Source organism: Barbus barbus (assembly GCF_936440315.1).
Source record: "Barbus barbus genome assembly, chromosome: 48".
In the NCBI taxonomy this organism is placed as follows: Eukaryota; Metazoa; Chordata; class Actinopteri; order Cypriniformes; family Cyprinidae; genus Barbus; species Barbus barbus.
Genome location: NC_136726.1, coordinates 11057150 through 11079809, shown reverse-complemented (window position 1 = coordinate 11079809; position 22660 = coordinate 11057150).

Here is a 22660-nt window from a genome sequence, read left to right as displayed (position 1 = left end):
CTGTGGAGGAATGCTGCTGTCAGCCAGGCTTCAAGCTTCATTTAACATCACTAACAGCCTGCATTACACACGGCGTCTCTCAGTTACAGCCGCAGTGCCCCACAATATCACCCCCCACACGGCCCGACTTAAAAGTAGTGTTTATGAGTGTTTGAAGGAGAATGATGTTGGCTTTATTGAGGCTTTTAATAAGACTTTAACAACATGCATTAATCATTTACTTCAGTTGTAGGTCGAATAAAGTGTCCCTTCATACTTAAAGCTGAAGTTAAATATGCTAAGATGCTAAAATGCATTCTTCTACTTCAGTTTAATATGCAGAGACGGTAAGCCATTTGTAGGCTGATTCCCCTGTGAAGTGTAAACATTGTGACTGTGTTTTTAAAACCTTTTTCTGTTTAAGAATCCTGACCAGCCCAATACCGCAACGGTGGCTCGACCAATGATGTGAGTTTGGGTGGAACTATTTGTTTGATTGCTGTTGGTTTTGATCGCTATTTAGAACATAACTTTAAAATCAGTAAATGCGTAACATAATATGAAACAATACTGAATGCCATACTTTAAACTAAAGTGTGTTTTTTATACACTGATCTTTGTGGCATTTTCAAAACATTTTTGTTGCTTGAGAATCCTGACCTGCCTGACGTAGCAACACCGGCTCAACCAATGGGGGGAGATTTGGGTGGAGCTTTCTGTTGATCAATAGCAAAGAGTGCTCAGGAAATCTTGTTTGAATGCCGATGGTTGTCCTGTTTTTGAGAAGGTCTTAAAAACTTAGAACTGAATTAAATGACTAATATATGGTACCGTTCAAAAGGTTGGGGTCAGTAAGATTTTATTTTTATTATTTCTATTTTTAAGAATTAACACTTTTGTTCAGCAAGGATGCATTAAATTGATCTAAAGTGACAGTAAAGACATTTGTTTCAACTATTTGCATCACAGGAATAGATGACATGACACTTTAAAATGTGTTCAAACAAAAAACAGTTATTTCAGAATGTAATAACATGTCAAAACGTTACTGTTTTTACTGTATTTTTGATCAAATAAATGCAGCCTTTGTGAAAAAACATTAAAAACCCTTACCAAACTTTTGAATATAGTGTATGCCACACGTGCAATTTTGTCAATATTAAATACTTCTATGCCAGCTCAATAAATTGAGACAACTAGAAATATCTGTAGGGCAATTTCCATAAAAAGTGTAAACAATGTAAAAATCCTGACCAGCTCTCCATGATAACGTTGATTCAATCAATGCGTTTTCAGAAAACCTGTTTGAAAACAGTCCTTATTTTTGCAGCTCTGTTTCGTTTGATATTCTACTGCCTGTAGTTTTTACAATGAGTGCTACTGTAGATTATGGGTTTAATCTGTGGCATAATTTGATTAATCCTGTTTAAAAAGCAAGCCTTTTTATATTCAGCAGTAAGTGTTGTCTAGTCATCTTTTTTGTCATTTTGCTGATATCTATTTTATCCACTGAAAATGTCATTGCGAACAATTAGTCCTTCTAAGACAACCTGCAAGGAAGGCGGCGGCATGGCACGAAGATGATTGGCTAAGGTAAAAAGGCTCCCTTGAGTTCATAATCAGGGTTTGACATGTTGCACTGAACCATCTCAAATTCCCATACAAATCTTACCGGCTTGGCTCACTCATCCATGGACTAAATGAGAAAAATTACAGACTTTGCCAGTTCCCTTAAAATCCCATTTACATTCTGTCAGCTCCTATTAAGGACGAAGATCGTGACAATGGGCAAAAATATGCATGGGAGAGAAATCCAGCCCCAGTCCATCACGGTAATTCCGACCCTGCTTACCAAGGCACCACTTGATTTCTCCTCAATTTGGGCTTCCCTTCCCGCAAGCTGCACACTAAACAGGCCCTGATAAGCACCCTGCCTGAAAACCAGCTTTAACAATATCATACAATTACGAGCACCAGTAACAGTATCAGCCATAGATTAGAGGTACTAAATGCTGAGCTATGAATAAATTAGCCACAGTTTTTCGCCTAGGCGGAAAGACCCAAAAAAGAATGAAAGGACAACAAGGCAGGCGCTTTGATTTTCGTAGCTCTGCGCCTCAACTGATAGTTTTCTCCAAATAATTTTGAATGACACAGATTATAATAGATTTCCGAAATAATCCGGATTATCGCAGTCATTAACGCCACATTTGATCAACGAAAAAAGTCTTTCTGCGGTCACACATCATTATGTGCGTTATGGCTCAAAGCGGGTGGCGATCTTATTTCAATTAAAAATTGGCATGCCTATCAATGTGATGCCTCTGTTTACTGAACTATTTAGACAAAGACGTCATCTGCAATTCAAATGATTTTAATCAGTAGACACAGAGGCACAACATTGACAGGATTGCTTCATTCGTTTAGCAAAATGTCAAAGCAAATTGTAGGGCCTCAGCTGTGTTTATGAACAAACTCCATGTTTCAGATTTGCAGGAGATTAAAAAGAGATGAAAAGCAGTGAATGTGTAATTGTGTGAAATCTAAACCCAGGACCCTTTTTATAGTGCAAATTTCTGATTAAGGCAAAACCGAAGGAGAACTCCCCGCAATTATCGATAATTGCGAGTGGGCAATTATGTATTAGCATGATAAAAACAAGTGCACACATAAAGGAAGACAACTGCACCTGAGATGAACGTAAGTGGAGGGACGCGCTTTGCCCACGGGGTAGGCGGACGTTGCACGAGTTCCTCCAGGCCCATGTGGTGAATTATGGTCTGCCCTTCAAGCAGTCACACACGGCTGCCATTAATCATCACTGGCCAGTGTCCCCATTCTCAAAAGAGGTCTGGAATGTGTTTCCAAACCTTACTGAGACGTGGTTATCACCCTACCTGTCCACCCTCAGCCCCTTGGGGTCCTTCACACGGGATCATAAAGATAAAGCGGAGACGGTGACTTTGTTAAGAGAGATAGTTTCCAACGGGACCAAACATACTCCTCACATTGCCCGTGTAATTTTTCGATTCTGGCGAGTACTTTGAGGGTCACACGAGATGAAGTAATGTTTCGTAAGAATTAATTGAATTGTTCACTGAATACACGGTCAGCATAAGCAGGACCGATGAAGCATGAATGCGGCATATAACAATGTGACCTCCTGCGGGACAGTCTCTGAATGAGAGTCCTGGAGTTTCCTACAATAACAAATTATGTCTAAAGACTCTCCTTCTCTCATTTAAGCATGACGTATTTGTCATTGTTACTGAACTGAAGGTCAAAGATATGTCAGTGTGATTCAGTTTCTGAGAGCTAATCTTCAGGATGGATGCAGAATTCCCTAAATGTTGTTACATATAGTACCCTGAATTTTACAAACCTTGAGGGCAGGCCGGTGGGTTTGTGAGGCCTCAGGCAAGATTCTAAAAATGTCTTAACAAATTAATGAATTGTAATCAGAAATAATTTTTTCATTTATTGTACAGCATTAGTGCATTCAAATCATGTCAGAACGATTGCGTTTCAGTGCACGCAAATGCCAAAGTAATAAGTGAGAAAAATTGTACTTTTTAACCGCATAAAACCTACTGTATCATATTTGATATGCAAATTTCTCAAGCCTCTAAATTGTAAACATAAAACTTCTACATGCCTTGCGTCATTTTTAGAAAAATCATGTTAAAATCAGGCTTTTGAGGAACATATATTTGATCTCAATCATCATTGTATTGCATTGCATTAAATGTTTTGCCTCCACACTAAAAACTAGTTTTGATCATAAAACTGAATATTAAAATATCATCTTACGAGGACATATTCCTGGGAGATATAGTGACAGCTGATATTTTTATGATATTTTATGCAGGTAGTTTGTTACACTGTTAAAATCTCATCGATTTACATTACAAGCCAGCAAAATCTCATCTTACTTTTTGACTACTTAAACAACAGCTGCAATATTTTTTGCATATTTTTGCTCAGTTTGGATTTTTGCTCAGTTTGGAGTAAAGGATCCTCGAGTATGAACTCTATTCTCACTGTCTCATGGGCTACTACTATATGACCCATAAAAGCCTGATGTATCAAATATGATTTCATGTCATGCATTGCTATTATTTCATGTCAGCTTTAAAAAGTGTTATATAATTATGAATGATGACAGTCTAATTAGTTTGTTAAAATAAAATAAATTTTCCATTCCACAAATAATATAATAGTGATGCTGCATGCCAGAAAACTCTCATTCATTTAGCTAATTTATGAGTGTAAAGACTTGTACTTCCAAACAACATTTACCTGATAAAATACACCGATGAACTTCAATTATATACCCAATGTGCACCTTTTGTGCTTTATTATGTTGCATCAGAGCTAAAACCACATTTCTATAAGTACAAACATCTTAATACCGTGCACATATTGCCTACAGGTCACGACAGCTTTGATGATCCTAGCTGAGGATGTTTCTACAGAAACAAGCCAGAAACCTTTCATTACAGTATCTATGTCAGAGGGAAAGCTCTCAGCGGTAATGCGCTGCGCTACAAAACAGCATCCTCCGGTGTCAGCCGTGCAACAGCCAAACACTGAAGCGCAAGGGCCGCCTGCAAAATAGGATTATAGAGATGCCAGCAAGGCAACGTTCCTCTGACCGCTAGCCATTCTGAGCTGAATCTACCAAAACTGATTGATTCACGTCTACGATTCACCAGACACCTGAATGTCACCTTTCCACATGGCTGCCATTCACTGCACAGAGTGATTGAAAGAGAGAGCAGAGGTGAGAGGGAATGGGATGCTTATGGCACAGCAAGATATGAACTTAATGCAGGAACACAGAGAGGAAGACGAGCGCGAGGGCGAAGGTGCACCGAATGCCACAGCTGACAACGGTGAGATATGGGAACATTCATTTCGCTACAGAGGTCTCTAAGTCTTCATTTCCAGGAGTCTCCAAGTCCTGGTGGAAACATCTGATAAGGGCCTGATGTCAGTGTCTTCATTTCGTTTTCTATCATACTCACATTCTTCACCTCGTTCATCTTTCCAGCTCAGGATATTTAGTACAAGCCAAAGCGATGTCATTGTCACGACCCAAAAAGAACTTCCAATATTTGTCATTTAATATGTTTCTACTGAGCTACAGTAGCCTAGGGGTGCATTATAGGGCATACATTTCAGAATTCGATTTCAATTACCAAGCATGCGATTCGATTTGTATCCGATCTCAATTAAATTTGATATGTTACTGATTCATTTGGATGTGTTTCAGGTATAGTACTGTACATCGGCTTTTCCTCTGATGGAAAAAATATCTCTCTTAACTAACGCTGAAAATGTTCCACTTTCTTTTCCAAGGCAGAAGTAAGCCATTTTTTATTTGAATGTGCAAGCCTTTAGATTCATTAGCATTGGTAAATACTGTAACTAAGAAAAACAAAGTGCAGTAAACATAAAACTATTTGCACTAAAAAACACCAGTGTGTATATAAACATGCTAATAGAAATGTAAAGAATATGATAACAAATGCGACTCTGGACCACAAAACCAGTCTTAAGTAGCACGGGTATATTTGTATAGAAATAGCCAATAATACATTGCATGGGTCAAAGTGGGTCAATTTTTCATTTATACCAAAAATCATTAGGATATTAATTAAAGATCATGTTCCATGAAGATATTTTGTCAATTTTCTACCGTAAATATATAAAAACTTAATGTTTTTATTAGTAATACGCATTGCTAAGAACTTCATTTGGACAATTTTAAAGATTATTTTTTTCAATATTTAGATTTTTTAGCCCCCTCAGAATCCAGATTTTCAAATAGTTGTATCTCAGACAAATATTGTCCTATCATAACAAACCATACATCAATGGAAAGCTTATCTATTCATTATGTAGAAATCTCAATTACATTTTTTTTTTTTTTTCAGATTATGACTGGTTTTGTGGTCCAGGGTCACAAATACTAGTTTGCAATATAAAGCAGCATAGCAGACTGTATTTTGTGCAACTAAAATAACCAGAAGCGAACGACGGTTTGTTTTTTGAAACATGAACATTTGAACAATGGCTGTCATAAAAATGGTTTTCATAACAGATTAATTCAACTAACAGATTCATACATTAAATACTAAAGAACAGGTTGAATAAAAATATAATGAATATGTAATATAGTGCATATTGAATGGCAAAACCTAAGGTAAAATTTAATGCAACGCGACATTGTTATAAACTGATTTGTAAGTGACATTTTTGCAGGATTGAATTACTGATTGAGTTATTACATGATAAATAATACATTTCAGTAAGTTGTATTGTATCATTCAGCATACTTTCTGGTGTTTATTTCATGCTGTTTGAAGTAAAGATGAAGAGGTGATCGGTTCATGCGCTGCCGCTTTGGTTGAATTGAGACGCTACCGTGATCGGCCTCAGAATTAAAGTGTCAAAGCAGTAGTTATTGAATTTCGTAGTGAAATAGGGTTTCTGCACAACACATTTCTGTATTCTGTAAAACTGGTTGTGTTGCTTTCTAGTTTGGGTATTTTTATGTGCTTTGTTAAATATGGAGCCTTCAAATGAGATACCATAACAGACGTCCAACACATATGCAGATAGATATCTAAATAACATTTGGATATTAATTTAATAAAACACCTACAATAAAAATAACTAACTGGTTACCATACAAGTCCATAGATATCTTCATCAGTTTATACTGCTGTTAACACTTTCTCTGACAAGTGGATGCGAAGAGACCTGTTTTCCTGTTTGGTCAGCTGATGTTTGATATATACCCCATTGACATAATTCAAAAGCAGAAGTAGAAAAGCACAGATTATTGCGATTTACTGGATGGGAGGTACGCCATAAATAATGTTTAGTGACGTTCTGCTCACGCACCAACAGAAAACAGCATAGACTGAGAATCAATTAAAATGGAGAAATCAGTGTTCAACCCAGCCCTAGTTTACAGCACAACAAAAACAGGCCACAAAAACCCAAATTTCAATGTTTGTTTGCTTTGCTCATGTTTCAAAAGCAAATGGTACATTAAAAAATGATTCAAACTTCAATCAAAATCATTTTCCAACCCATGGCAATTTTAGTCCCTTCTCGAACATTCTCTGCACAGATTATTAATCATTGGCTCTGATCGTCATGCGATGGTTGTCTTCCCCTGGCATTTCCTTGTGTGGCCTTGCTTGTGTCCATCCTGCTGAGTCGCTCATCTATGCTTGCTAATCCAACATGCGTGACAGCTGACCGCTGATGCTAACAATAGCGAGACAGCACGGACAGCCCGTTCTAAAGACTGTCAAATGATAAATTACCCTCTTCAGTCACTCTAACCGAGAGCCAGTTAGGTCACACAAACAGCTTGACGTGACATTTTTCCAGTACTGTATATGCAAACTGCTGCCAATCAATTAACAGCTTGCCTTTCTTTACCCCTCAACCGCATATTGGGATTGTGGGAAATTGACTGGGGAAGTCAACACAAAAGCCTCCTGCAGTCCAGGGTCGCAGGGAAGGTCTGAACAAATAAATGTGGGTGTGAAAATGAACCTGAAGCTTTAGTTCAGAATTTCAGTCATCCTTACTGTGCATTGCTCAAAACATGTAAATCAACAATAGGCTAAAACCCTGCAAATATTTAGGTTTTTATCTTGAAATATATTTGAAATATATTTCAAGTGTATTTCATATGTATTTTAAATTCATGTATAAGATGCATAAAATATTGTATTAGCATTGAAAAGTTTTAAGCTGGTATAAGATTTTGTAATGTTTTTAAAAGAAGTCTTTTCTATTCATCAAGGCCTCAGGTATGATCAAAAATACAGTAATATTAAGAAATATGATTTTCAATTGAAAATAGCTGTTTTCTATTTTAATATATTTTCAAATGTAAATGATTCCTGTGAGGCCAATCTGAATTTTCAGCATCATTAATCCAGTCCAGTGTCACATGATCCTTCAGAAACCTTTCTAATATGGTGATTTGCTGCTCAAAACACATTTCTTATTATTATCAATGTTGAAACCAGCTATGCTGCTTAATATTTTTATGAGACCATGATACATTTTTCAGGATACCTTGATCAATAGAAAGTTCAAAAGAACAGCATTTATTGTAAATAGATATTTTGTAACATTTTAAATGTCTTTAAGTTTTTTATCAATTTAATACATCCTTTCTGAATTAAATTAATAATTATTAAGTGACAAAAAATACAAAAATAAACTAATAAAATAAAAAAATAGTTTAATTTATTTACAAGTAACTGCATTTTTAAATTATATTATTTTTCATAAGTTAATTGTTAAACATATAACATTATATACATATTTTATATATCTTTTTTCATGATTATGTTTGAAAACAAGTAAAATCCAATGTAATTTAAGTAAAATGATCATATTTTAAGGATGTTTTGGTATTTTGTAGTTGAAAACAAAATTGATTAAGAACATTTTGCTGTGAACCTACCATGTTTTATAAATCCTTGGAGATTTTTGTAAGACCTTATTTTCTAAAGTCTTATTAATCTCCCCTCTGCTAGATAAATCATTAATGTCTATTCATTATTGTATAATATTATATCAAGATTAATATAAACGATGAAGTGGCAAAACCCACCAGTGGTCATTGTGTACTGGTGCTGGTCTTTGGGCTTGCAGCAGCTGTGTTCTAATTAAAGCTGCTTCACTTTAGTGGTTTATATTCATATTTTATTGGGACCTTTCGCCTCTCATGATATACACAGAGTGCAAATTAACCCCTGGGCATATAATTTATAAACATATTTTAATTGCCTCATTTATATCTAAAAAGCGAAATTTATAATAGCATGCGAAGGGTAATGTATTGGGAAATGTAAACCATAAGCATTTTGAGATATTTTTATCACTCTGAATTCAGATGTAAAGACAGTGAAGAATGAATTTCTATTCACTGGCAGCATATGACAGGAGATTGCACAATTATATTGTGTTCAAACACCAAAACTGCTTTTAAACCTGTGACACATTTCTGTTTCACTACATGCATAATACCAATGCACTTTGAGGTAAAGCAGTGAAATAAATGGTATTGATTAAAGATATCTTTGGAAAACAGAAAAGATGACACTGTCTCGCTCATTTGCAAAGTAACTCTAGCTTTTAAACTGTCATGTCTGGCATGCCCTGATATCAGAAAGAAACACAAAAAATGCTTTGTAAATGTCTACGTGCAACGTTTCCCACAGCTAACACAACAAAGTGCTTTCATGTTGTCTTCAGACGCTCTTCAGACAAAACAGTTAGCAAGGTTTGAACCGAATGCTGTTTAACCCCTCAGAAGACAGATTAGCCCCGAGACAGTCCATTCATCATTCTTCTTATTCGTCATGCAATCCCATAAGGACCAAACCACAGGCACCTTCTGGAACAGCAATAGTCCTGGGAGTGTTTTTACAAGTTTGGATTCCCAGCCGTGCATTTTACTGCTATTGCAGCGAAAGATTTGATGCGTATCCGCTCCCCTCCATAAAAGCTTGTAGCGTGAATAACTGGCTTGGATTTGATTGAAAGAATAACATTTATATTGAAAGCATATCACTTCCCACTAAGTTTAATCAAAAGTGCCATCATAAATATAAGGAAAGTAGCACATACATACAGTACATGCAGTGGTGGGCAAGCTACTCAAGAAACGCAGTCAGTAACTACTGTACACTACAGAAAATTTGTCTGGCCAACAATAGGATGCATGCAACTAAATGATTGTATATATCTGTTACTGTTTTACAAAGATTTGCTAACTCAGGATGCACTCCAAACAATTCAGTTTGTGAGCCATTTGAATGATTCAGAGTCGATTGCACATCTAAGCTATTTGACTAAGATATTAAAAAGAACAACGTAAAGTAGTGGTTAATCCACAAACTGAGTATTGCTAATACTAATTCTCAACTGAAAAACAAAATATTGATTCCTTCACAAATCAAGTATCACTAATTTAGATTCTAAATTGAACAAATGAGTTAGCAAACTGTTCTTAATTGTTTTGCAATTCAATTCACTGATAACAACCAACTCATAGTGATTTATTCATCAACTGATATGGCTAATTCTAATTCTAAACGGAACACCAAACTGATTCAGAACACCTTGCTCATCCTTTTGAGCAATTCAGTGAAAAGAACTGACTCAAAAAAGTGATTTTGTGATTTGAGACACTAGATCAGATTCTAAATCGCTTTACAATTCAAATGCAAACTGTGTTTCCATTACCCTTCAAATTGTGAAAATATGCCCTATGGAAACACGTTAATTTCGCAAAAATGCCAATATATCGCAAAAAAGATTGCAGACGTTTTTGCAGGCAATTCAAAAAAGGAATATTTCACAAAATTGCAATGGAAACCTCCAAGAAACAGCTCATAAGTAGCTGCTCTCAAGTATAAGGGGTTTTCTTGCCATTCATTTTTGGATAATTTGTAGTGTACCAACATGCACCATCCTATCTTCTTTCCTCTTTAGATGCTGTGTATCATGGTGCCTTAAGGTTTATCACTGATTGTAAACATGTAACACATCATTGTACATTATACAGTAGAGTTTCTTGGTCCTCTCTTGCTGTTCGAAGAAAAATGCATTGGTACCTAATGATATATAATACAATTTTGGGTTTTTTACCACTGTATCTCTGTTGTGTGATTCAACAAAAAACAGTTGGTAATTATTCACTGCCTTCACAAATGTATTATAATCTCAATGTACCTTCTACTACTAGGCTTAGATCTAGCAGGAAACTTGGTACCTAAGGAACTTAGGTACCAAGTAGAATAAGGAACCCAGAAGTAGAGCTACCGAGCAACATTCTTCTATTCATCCGTGCAGTCTTTTCCCAAAGGATGAATCAAAGGACGTTGAGCTCTGGAATCAAAGTTGGAGCTTAATCAGCTGGTTGCTTCGCTGGCTCATTATCAGTGAACACCTGCCTTTCATGCCATTTATCAACTGCCTGTCAATATATAGATTAGAGTATCCATTTCACTGTCAAAACTGACTATTCATCACAGCTGTACACTGTCCGGTTGTAAAGTTCTCTTCGACCTTTGTGCATAAACACACAATCTACTGACTGCAAAAAAAGTGAATATAAACAGACAATGACGCTAAACAGAATGAGAGCCGTGATAAATCAGATATTGTGAAATATCAATTTTGCACATGGCTGCACATGAGCGCGCTTCCATATTTTCCCACTGCTCCTTGTCTTATTCCCAAGCCATTAGTTTAATTCATGACACTGTAGAGGGAGGAGGTTTACTATTGGGTTCATAAACAGACAGTGAATCCAATTTTACAAACTCAAACATGTCATCCAATATTTCAAGAAGTTTCAGAGCTGGATGATATTGTTGGCTGTTTACTTCAATTCTGAACATGAGAGATTAGTTGGACAATCTCATACAGTAACTATGGTCCCGACCTTTGTTATAGAGCTCTCATTACAACAGGCAGAATGATGTATCTTGTTCTTAATTAGAGTCTTGAAATCCCAAATTGTCTTGCTATTCTTCTTTTGTTCCAGAGTTCTATTGATTCATTCCTTCCTTCAGCACCAGGATGCTCAGAAATGCATATTAAGCAAGCTTTCCTGAAACAATTGATACAAGAAAATGTTAAACCGAAGACAAATGTGGTTGGAGTCGGTTCATCTATCACTTTCCCACTCAGATCTCATTGTTTTAACCTGGTGGAATCCCACTTCGCCCTTCAGTGAGCCCCACAAATCATCCTGAGACATGGAAATGGGGGACAGAACAAAATGGGCATCAAAGTTCGTAGACTTCAGGAAAGAAAAAGAACAAAGAGAAGAGAAACAAAAGCGAAAAACAGAAAATCTTCTGGTACAGACATCATATCCCACTAGTGCCGATCACAGAAAGGGCTTTTCACACACTCTTAACCCTTGAATAATGTTTTTTAAACCCCCTTTTTAAACCCTAGGCTAATCAATGTTTCACATATTTGACATTTTGAAATTGTGGATCTAGAATGCTAGGGTTGTTTAGCTAGTACAAACATTGCTTCAATGGGAGTCTGGGTTAGATACCTGTATCATTATCATGAAGCAAAGATCAATGTTAATTGCACAACAGACTGTAAAAATGTCATTTTGAGTTCTGGTCAGATGATTTTCATTGAACGTTAGGCTTTTAATCTATTTTTGTCCTGATGATTGGGTGATTGAGCTCTTAAATAGATGACTCTTTGCAACAAACAGCCAATGTGTTAGAGTTTTGTCAATTAGTTAAGAAGCTAGTTTACCCAAAAATAATTAAAACAAAATCTGTAATTTACTTACCCTCAACTCACTCCAAACCTGTATGACTTTCTTTGATTTCATGCTGATAGAATTTACACTTTTGGGTGAACTATTCCTTTAAGTAATTTCACTGTTTAGTGAAGCTCTTTGGAAAACACTGCAGACACTAAAATAAAAATAGATCTGAGCACACATTTTGACTTTGATAAGTGACATCTGTGCTTTCCCACTCTAGAGAAGTCCCAGCCGCCATAGAAGACAACCAATCATAAACTGCCTCAGTGCTCACCTCATTAAATATTCATGGGCTTTGTACAGTCTGAAAAACTTATAGTTTCAGCGCCTGAGTTCTAGAGTCAAAACTGACAAAGTGGTAACGAGACTGTTAATAAACTGTTATTTTCCTGTATATTTAAAAAAAATAACTTAATGGATAGGCTATTTCTTAATGGAGATTTTGACATGTCAAAAGTAAGATTTGCACAAAAAATATTTTCAAGTTTCATATTTTGTGTTTCAAAAAAGCAATACATGTTTGAAATTACATGAGTAAATTATGACAGAAATTTCACTTTTCTGAATCTACATAGTAACACTTCCACACATGGACAGTTATTAAAACCTAGTGCAGAGTCGTACACATCGCTGTAATTGTCAAATCAAATATTATTAACCTCATAAATATGCAATTGAAAACATTAACCCAGGGTTTACCAATGTACATTCTGAAATCTTGAAACCTAACTGAAAGATTGTGTTTATCCAATTTCAAGTGTGAAAGGCCCAATAGTGAGTTGCAGATGGGATGAATTTGCATCTTGGGGCTAAATAAGCTTTTTTTTTTCACTTCCTCCCATTGTCTACTCGGTTCCTCTTTTTCTAGAGCCTGTCAAATCATATCAGTCTTCTCAGCCTCACCAGTCCACGCATGTGTTTACTGGTATATAATAAGCACATAATCAAACGCCGCAGTTAAGTGAGCGCTGAGTGCTGTCAGAGCACATTGAGGGTGTATTTATTCAATGCTCTCAGTGTTAGCAGTTGCTTTGAGAAGGGCAACAGTAGAAGCAAGTGCTAATAAGCATTTGACATCAAGGTTACAGATATGCACCCTGTCGAGCAACAGCGGGCCTGTCTCACACTCTCTGGGGACTTAGTGTGACACTATTTTGTACATTACAACATGCACAAACAAATTCAACTTTAATAAAAACAGATATGAGAGATGGGAAGATATAACAAAACACTTTAATGTGCTGAACAAGGCAATTATGAAAGCATGACATGCATGTGGATTCTGTAACATCCTTTTTGATTAGTCATTTCAAGGTTGAAGACATCCCTCTATTGTTTTAAAACACTTATGCGAATGGTAAATTGTAAGCAGACACATTTTTTATCACATATTTACTAGCCATTCAGGATGTCAAAAGAGGTTGCATTTAAGTAGGAAATGCGTGAACAAATCACAGGAAAGTGATCTCTGGAGAGTTAAACCTGAGACTAATGATGCATTTATTTAAACAAAAGCTACACATATCTATTCAGCCACTGGCATCTCTAGCACTGTTTTCCTCTGATTCACATCTTATCTCAATGACAGGCAGCAATTTGTTCCTTTTCAGAGACAAAAATCCTCTTCCGCTGCTGTTAAGCAGGGCATCCCCCAGGGATCTATCCGGGGCCCTCATCTCATTTTAATATACATGCCTCCCTTTGGACAAATAATACAACATTATTGGCCCATTTATATTACTGTGTCAAAGACACACAAATATATATTATTTCCCTTCAGCACAGCCTTCCACCCCCTCATTAAGTACCTTCATCTGTAATTTAAAGCTGATTCTAACTGGACGTTCACAACCTCAACAAAAGATAAAACTGAAATCTCATTAATCAGTCACAAAGCTCTTATCCTTAGCCATCCTGATCTTTATATAGATGCTGATGTGGAAAACAAGCCTATTAAAAAATTAAATGTATACTTTGCATTAATTTTCTCACTGAAGTATCAGAGAGAAATAAAATAAATAATAATATATATAAAAAATAATAAATAAAACTAGATATCCAATGATGTGTTCATGTCACAAATAATGTCCTTGTTATCTTCATTCAAGAGCTCTTTTCCTTTTTTAAGTATTGATGCAATAAATTGCATTTATTAATAAATTCTAATTTAATTGTACCCACAACATGATTAAAAAATGTATATGCCAAAAGTATTGTAAGTTGGTAAGAAGAAGATTTTAAGAAGAAAACTGCCTTCCACACATTCTACGCATTTTATATACAATACAATTCAAAACACTGAGGTCTGTAAGACTTTTTATTACTATTTTTATTCAGCAAGAATGCATTAAAAATATCAAAAGTGACAACATTTCCATTTCAAATAAAAGCTGTTCTTCTGAACTTTTTTTCTTCTGAATGATTTTTGAAGGATCATGTGGCAATGAAGGCTGAAGTAATGATGATGAAAATTAATCTTTTGTTTTAAAATATGTTCAAATAGAAAACAGTTTACAATATTACTATTTTTACCCTTTTATGATCAAATAAATGTGGCCTTGGTGAGTAAAAGAAACTACTTTCAAAAATATTAAACAATCTTACCAACCCCAATCTTAATCACACAGATTTAGTTGAATTAATATAATTTCATTTACTCTGTTTTTGTTGCAGGTTTCATGCATATGGATGCATAAAGATAAAATGTGCCATTCTTGTATAGGGAACGTGCCATTATTATGGAATATTCACAAGCTCCTTTCAAAACTCACTCTGAGAATGAAGAAAAAAAGAGCAAACTGTGAAAAGCTTGTGGGTTTCTTTTTGCTGACCAAAGCAGAACTTTGACTTTTACAAATGCAGTTTCATGGCACTCTTTTCGCTTCATGCCAGCTTAATATTAACACCCTCAGGGCTGGCCAAACAGCAATTATCGAGCTTGTGTTACTGTGTGTATGCATATGTGCATGTATACGTGAGTGTCTGTGCACCCAGAAAGGACAAACTCTTTGAGGGCATCCCTCTGTTCAGACAATATATAGCAACATCACCAACAAAAGCGGTAATCCACTATCACACAGAAAAGAGCACAGAGTCCATGGTCCTTTTGATTGGACAAGCAAGCCACATTCAAAAAGTGGGAAATGAGAATGAGAGGCTTTGCTGCTTTACTGAAAATGGCCCAGTTCATCCAAGAAAAAAAAATGCTTGGCAGATTTCTATTTTGGCATACAATGAGCAAGGCTGCGGGATAAATTATCACCATACTATCCATTTGCACACAAAAGGTGGCAACTCTAAAGAATTACGATGCCTTAGAAACTCTGGAATCATAAAGGGTTTTGTGTCTGAAGGACTTCTAACATTCAAAGGCAGCCCATGAAACACTTATGGTTCACAGAAAAGGGCACACATGTCTTGTGGCTGTATTAATGAAAATGAGTATTTTAACGTTTACAGATTGCCATTCACTTCCATTGTAAGTGCCTCTCTGTAACCCATTTTTTTAAGAAAAGAAAGAACAAGTTTGATCTTAACTTGTATTGAACCTGGAATATCCATTTATAGCCGATAAGAGAAATAAAAGCTTTAAGGGTTTCCATTAGCCATATAACCAATTCACAAATATCTTCATATTCACTTCCTTTTTTTCCTTCCAGAACTTTTAGGCAAATATGTTGCGTTATTGATCATTCTGTAAAAGACGTCTCCAAATTGATATATATATATATATATATATATATATATATATATATATTTGTCACTTCTTTGTAAACTGCTGACTTACACACCGAGGTTGTTCAGGTCGGCTATTTTGGCTTTCCGCATATGTATAAATTATTAGGTTGCAGGAGGTGCATTTATTATATGTGTTTTGTTGTCTGGAGGCTAATAGCTGCTTTTCAGGTGTAGTAGGGCACTGATGAATGCTAGCTAATCGCTAATGTTGGCTGAGGGTTTGGACACCATTTATCACGTCTTTAAGGGATCTGCACGTGGGAATATTAACAGCCGCATTGCCATGACTTAAGTCTCTAAAAAAGTCTTTAAGTGCATTAAAGCAGTGCTTTAGTTTGACATTAGATAATGAAATGAGAGAGAGTCCAATTAGTTCTAACAGCTTAAGAGTGGTTGAATCTAATGCGATGCCAAAATGCCAGACTTTAAATGCTCCAACGCACACTAATGCACTCTCTTAGGGTCAAATTTACCCACCAGGAAAGGTTGGTGACGGTGTCATTTTACCTCTCTATATTGGCTGACGCTTTAAATTACAGACTTTTGAAGGTAAATCAAATCATAATAGCACTTTAGAGCACAGCAGTTAGCAGTTTGCAGGGGCAAAGAAGAGTGTTTGTCAAAATCAAAGTATTTAATTCAAATCAGTTTACACAATAAATTATACCCAGGTTTGTCATGAACCAATATTTTTTCTGGCTCACTTCATGTCAAGTCACCTTTATTTAAATAGCGCTTAACAATGTAAATTGTTTCAAAACAACTGCACAATATCAAAAAAGGAAAATAGTGTGTCAATAATGTAAAATGAAAAGATAAAAAAAAAAAGATTTTCAGTTAAAGGCATTTCATTATTGAATTCAGTGATGTCATCATCCAGCTCAGTTCAGTTTAAATAGTGTCTTTGCAATCAGGTCGACGATATCGCTGGAAATGAAGTGTCCCCAACTAAGCAAGCCAGAGGCGACAGCGGCAAGGAACCAAAACTCCATCGGTGACAGAATGGAGAAAAAAACCTTGGGAGAAAACCAGGCTCAGACGGGGGGCCAGTTCTCCTCTGGCCAAACGAACCAGCAATTCAATTCCAACTGCAGCAAAGTCAGATTGTAAGGGCTCAACTGGTTCCAGTGGTCTTTCCCGATGGTTGTCTAAGTGGCGGGGTCCTCACTGGGGATCTGTCTCTGGCGCTCATCTCGGTGTCCTGGTCTCCGCTGACGTTCAGGGCTGTAGAGGTCATCTCTGGGTGCTGATCCACCATCTGGGCTGGATACGGACCGGATCGGGTGGCTACGGTGACTGGGGATATGTCCCCGAGGCTCATCCAGGTGTCCGGCCTCCGCCGACGATCAGGGCCACATACATCATCTCTCGGCAACGATCCACCATCTGATCCGGACACGGACTGAGAAACAGAATAGAAAAAGACAAATATTAGCGTAGATGCCATTCATGCCCTAGATGAGAAAAATATGACTTTAATATATATCTTAATATAACTTAACATAAAACACTTAATATTACTTTACATAAAACCCTTGCTTACACTTAAAAAAAACTGTATATAAACAACTTTAAATCCATAATTGTTTATGAAATTAAATGTAATTTTTTAAATTAAAAAATATATATATTTCTAAGAAATTGCAAGTAATACATTGAATTAAATACACTCTTAAAAATAAAGGTGCTTCGCAATGCCATAGAAGAACCTTTTTGTCTAAATGGTTCCATAAAGAACCTTTAACATCTGAAGAACGTTTCTGTTTCACAAAAGGTTCTTTGTGGTGAAAGAAGGTTCTTCAGATTATAAAAAGGTAAGGAAGAGATGGTTCTTTGACTGAATGGGAGTGCATGAAATTAAGTAGAAAAACTGAAATAGTATTTTCTTGTAAAACATACTCCAATAATCTTTATCTACAGCTTTGAAAATAATTTTTCAGAGTATCTATCTATCTATCTATCTATCTATCTATCTATCTATCTATCTATCTATCTATCTATCTATCTATCTATCTATCTATCTATCTATCTATCTATCTATATATATAAGTGAAATATTATTAAACATTTTTTCCATTATACATAACTATTCAAAAGTTTGGGGTTGACAAAATTTCTAATTTTCTAAATTTCTTGTTTTTGAAAGAAGTCTCTTATGCTCACCAATGCTGCTTTTATTTGGTCAAAAATACATTAAAAATATTACTATTGTGAAATATTATTACAATTTAAAATAGCAGTTTTCTATTTTAATACACTGTAAAATGTATTTTATTTCTGTGACTCAGTGCTGAATTTTCAGCATCATTACTTCAGTCTTCAGTGTCACATGATCCTTCAGAAATCATTCAATATGCTGATTTGGTGCTCAAGAAACATTTCTGATTATTAATGTTGAAAACAGTTGTGTTGCTTAATATTCTTGTGGAAAAAGTTATTTGTTTTTCAGGATTCTTTGATGAATAGCAAGTTTTTAAAATATTATTTGAAAAAGAGAACTTTTGTAAGATTACAAATGTCAATACTGTTACTTTTGGTCATTTTAACGCATCCTTGCTGAATGAAAGTATTAATTTATTAAGTTAAACTAAATAAAATAATAAAATAACAACAACAACAAAAAAACCTTACTGACCCCAAATGTTTGAACAGTAGCATATTAAAAAGGGCAAAAAATAAATCAATAAATCTGAGGTGGGCACCGTTTGTTTGAATGAGCATGACGCTTCTGATTAGACCTGTTATGAAGTAGGGATGGGCATTTCTGGTCATATTTCATTTCGAGTAATCCACAGGTTTGAGAAACGAGTACTCGATTAATCGGGGGTGGAGCTTAAGCAAGGGGCGGGGCGTGTGCGTCATAGCGACATTGAATTGAAATTGATATTTTAATTAAAGCCCTGTTAAAAACGTTGTTGATAAAACTATGACAGGATTCAGAAAATAATTAAATTAACACAGATTATTAAAAATCACCATCAATAGTGGTTAATACAGTAAACATTTAAAAGAAATAACAGCGTGAGGTGAAGCTGAAGCGCTTTTTCTACATGACACATTGTATATAAAATTAATCACATAGCCTAGATACACAATATGTAAATGTTATATTACAAATTGTATTTATCTGCACAAAATACATGTGAGCTTGAACTACGTGCCAACCAGAAAGTAGTGGATGCGCTTCTCCCGTTACAGGCGCTTTAAAACAACAGCAACTTTGCAACCGCAAAAAAAAACACAAAGTTATTTTACAGTATTATCCCCATCCCTGTGTGTGTCTTATTATTTGTATAAATATTTTGGATCAGTGTTTAAAAAGAGAACCTACCTTTTTCTATGTTTTATAAAACAAATAAAACACACATGATACTTTTCAGTTATTTTATTCAACTGTTATTTTTAACAAAACAATATTTTACTTCAGCAGCATCACAACAGCTGTGGATCAAAAAAGTTTTTTTGTAAAAGGTTTGCAAAAATAAAGTTTAATACAACTTCACCAAACGACTGTTAAGTAGCCCATAGCCTAACGAAAATTAGAAGCCAGCATAATTTGGCTGCGTAAACTTAAAGTAAAAATAGCCTGAATATTTTTACCACAGCTATAAAACTTAAAGATTAGGTAACATAACATTTCTTTCAAAATTATCAGTTGGTAAAGGGAAATAAAATAAAGCCGGCATAATTTAACTATGCTGCTTAAACTTAAAACAAAAACAGCCTGAATATTTTACCATGCATGGCTAATAAAACTTAACATAAGGACTACATATTTTTATTCAAAAAGACCAGTCGGTCTACGTGCTCAGATGAAAGCCGAGTGCGGAGTCTATTTACAATTAGACCGGCGGTGGAAAAAACGCGCTCAGCAGGAACAGAAGTTGTCTTTCCTCAAAACCTTGTGTGAATTTTCCATTCATTTATGTAATGACAGGTTAGTGTCATATACGATTCAGTGGTTAGCGAGGTCCACGAGTCCGTGGTTATAGCCACCCGCGCTGCAGTGACCGTTTTGCGTGATGGGACAGTATAGTGGGGCTCAACTTAATTCATTAAACGTTTAAAATCTTCACCTTCAACAAAACTAATAGGCAGCAAGTCTTCTGCTGTCATTTCTATTAGCTGCGTCATCTTCTCTGCCCTGCCTGTGTCGCATTTCTGTCTGATGGTGAAATCTCTTATGCTCGTCTGACTGCTGGTAGTGGCATCGGCATCATCTGCTTTTTTGCGTTTATGTGCAAGATGGTAACGCATCGAACTTGTTGTGGAGTTGTAGACGAGTGTGGCGCTGCACATCTTACACTTGACTGTTTTTTCGTCAAGTTTTTCAAAGTGTTGCCAGACATCGCTGCGCGCTTTAGAAGCCATATTCGCTCTGTGTGCCGGTCTTGTCTCTAGACCGCAACTTCTCGCAGCCATAACCAATCAAATATCAGACTACCGCCCAAATACCAGCATAACCAATCAGAAAGAATGAAAGTAGTTAAAAAAATTTTTAAATGCATTTTTAGAGCCAATCGATCATCGTTTTCATGCTCGATCGTCGCTGATGCGTTCGAGTAATCGATTACTCGAGTACTCGTGCACATCCCTATTATGAAGTATGACCCAGAAGCCTTTTTAATGTCATGCTACTATCTTGCCTCTCAGAGGGGTTGCTGGCCCCCAGCCCCTCTCAGAGCTGAAATCAGCACTCCACCGCACATGGGGCACTGACCCACCAGCCGGGATTTTAAACGAATCAGAGGATAGGACATAGGAGCAGCACCTGCCCAGATGGCAGGGTGCACAGGTCCTGAGCAGAGATACAGCATTGGCTTACCTGCGTGTTCGACCTGGATGGACGCCACAGACAGACCCCTGAGACAAAAGAGAGGAAGGGAACGCTGAGATCCAGTCTGTTGGCCGCGACTTCCATACCTCGAGAGTTCATGCCTGGTGGGAAAGGGTTAGGGATGACATTTGTCTCACGAACCTTTGGATTATTCAAGGCTAGTCCACTACGGTGCACATTTGAAAAATTATTTCAGTTATCCCTATGAGTGTACTCAATTTATAACTCAGGTTTTTATTTTGAACTGCAATATATTATTGCTATGTATAATAAAAGAATAATGCTTATTACCACAAAATTCATTTCCACGTGCCCCTTTGTTTATTTATAAAAAGCAAAATTGAAAAAAGCATTGGGCCCAAATTTGCATTTTAATTTTTAGTCCACAATACTGAATTTTTACAATAGCAATAATATTACTATACTAATAATTATTATGTTTGACATTCTTGTTTATTATTATTAATGGTAATGCATTATTATTATTATTATTATTGATAATATTGTTATTGTTTACTACTAATAGTAATAATGCTAATAATAAATAATGTTAATAATTAACCTTAGATGAGAAAAATGCCTTTTAATATAAATCTTAATATAACTTTACATAAAACACTTGCTTACACTTAAAAACACCGTGTGTATAAACAATTTTAAATCCATAATAGTGTCACACTCTGCCAGGAAGCACGGAGCAAGGAACGAGGGAGCGCGGAGTACTTCAAAAGAGAACGTTTAATAGTCCAACATGGAGCAGGGGAGGCACAGGAACACAGGGAATGACATTTAGAACCGACAAACATACACAGAAGGACTGGGGCTTTTAAACATAGCGTAATTGGGGAAGACGACGAGACACACTTGGAGCAAATTAACACAGTCAACATGAGGAAAAAAACTGGGTCACCGGAAACACATGGGGAGCAAAACACACACAAAACAGTCCACAAGCCTGACAAATAGCTTATGAAATTAAACGTAATTTTACATTTTAATGCTAAAAATAAATAATGCTAATAATTAACCTTACTATAAAACTGACTAACTTTAATATATTCTACAACAACAACAATAATAATAATGTATATGGATATTATTTATTATTATTATTTATGTTACTGGTATTAATAACAATTAAATTATTATTATTATCGCAATACTTTAACCACAGTACATAAACAATATTTTACATTAACATAACTTAAGTGTGAAAAAAATAGCTTACTGACCTTTTATGTGTGATGTTAAGTTATTAAAAAAAGAAAGTTTCAAACAGCTTTACAACTCAAATAATTCAAAAGTTTTGTGTGTGCTTTCACAACATAATAAGCTTCATATTTATGGTGGCAAATCATCCAAAAAATTGGCCCAATTCACTTCCACTGTAAGTGGACCATAACTACAGTTTCTATTGTTTTTAAAGAAATCAGCTTGTGTTGAACACTGTGCAATGTGAAAATGTGTTTCCTTAAGAAGATATTTATATTTGATCTGTTTTTATATTTGAAATTAGCCAGGTATATTTAAACCATTAAATAACATTTTAGAAATTAGAGACATATTAGACATACTAAACAATATTTTTAGATTACACAATTTTACAGTGATATAAAACTGTAGAAACATTCAGAAAGCGTTCTGCATTTCATTTTTCGTAATAACTGTCTTCTTGCAAAAAAGATGCAAACCGTACCCTGAAATACGAATTATAAAATGCAAATGTGTCCCATACGGCTTGAAATATGGATGCCTCT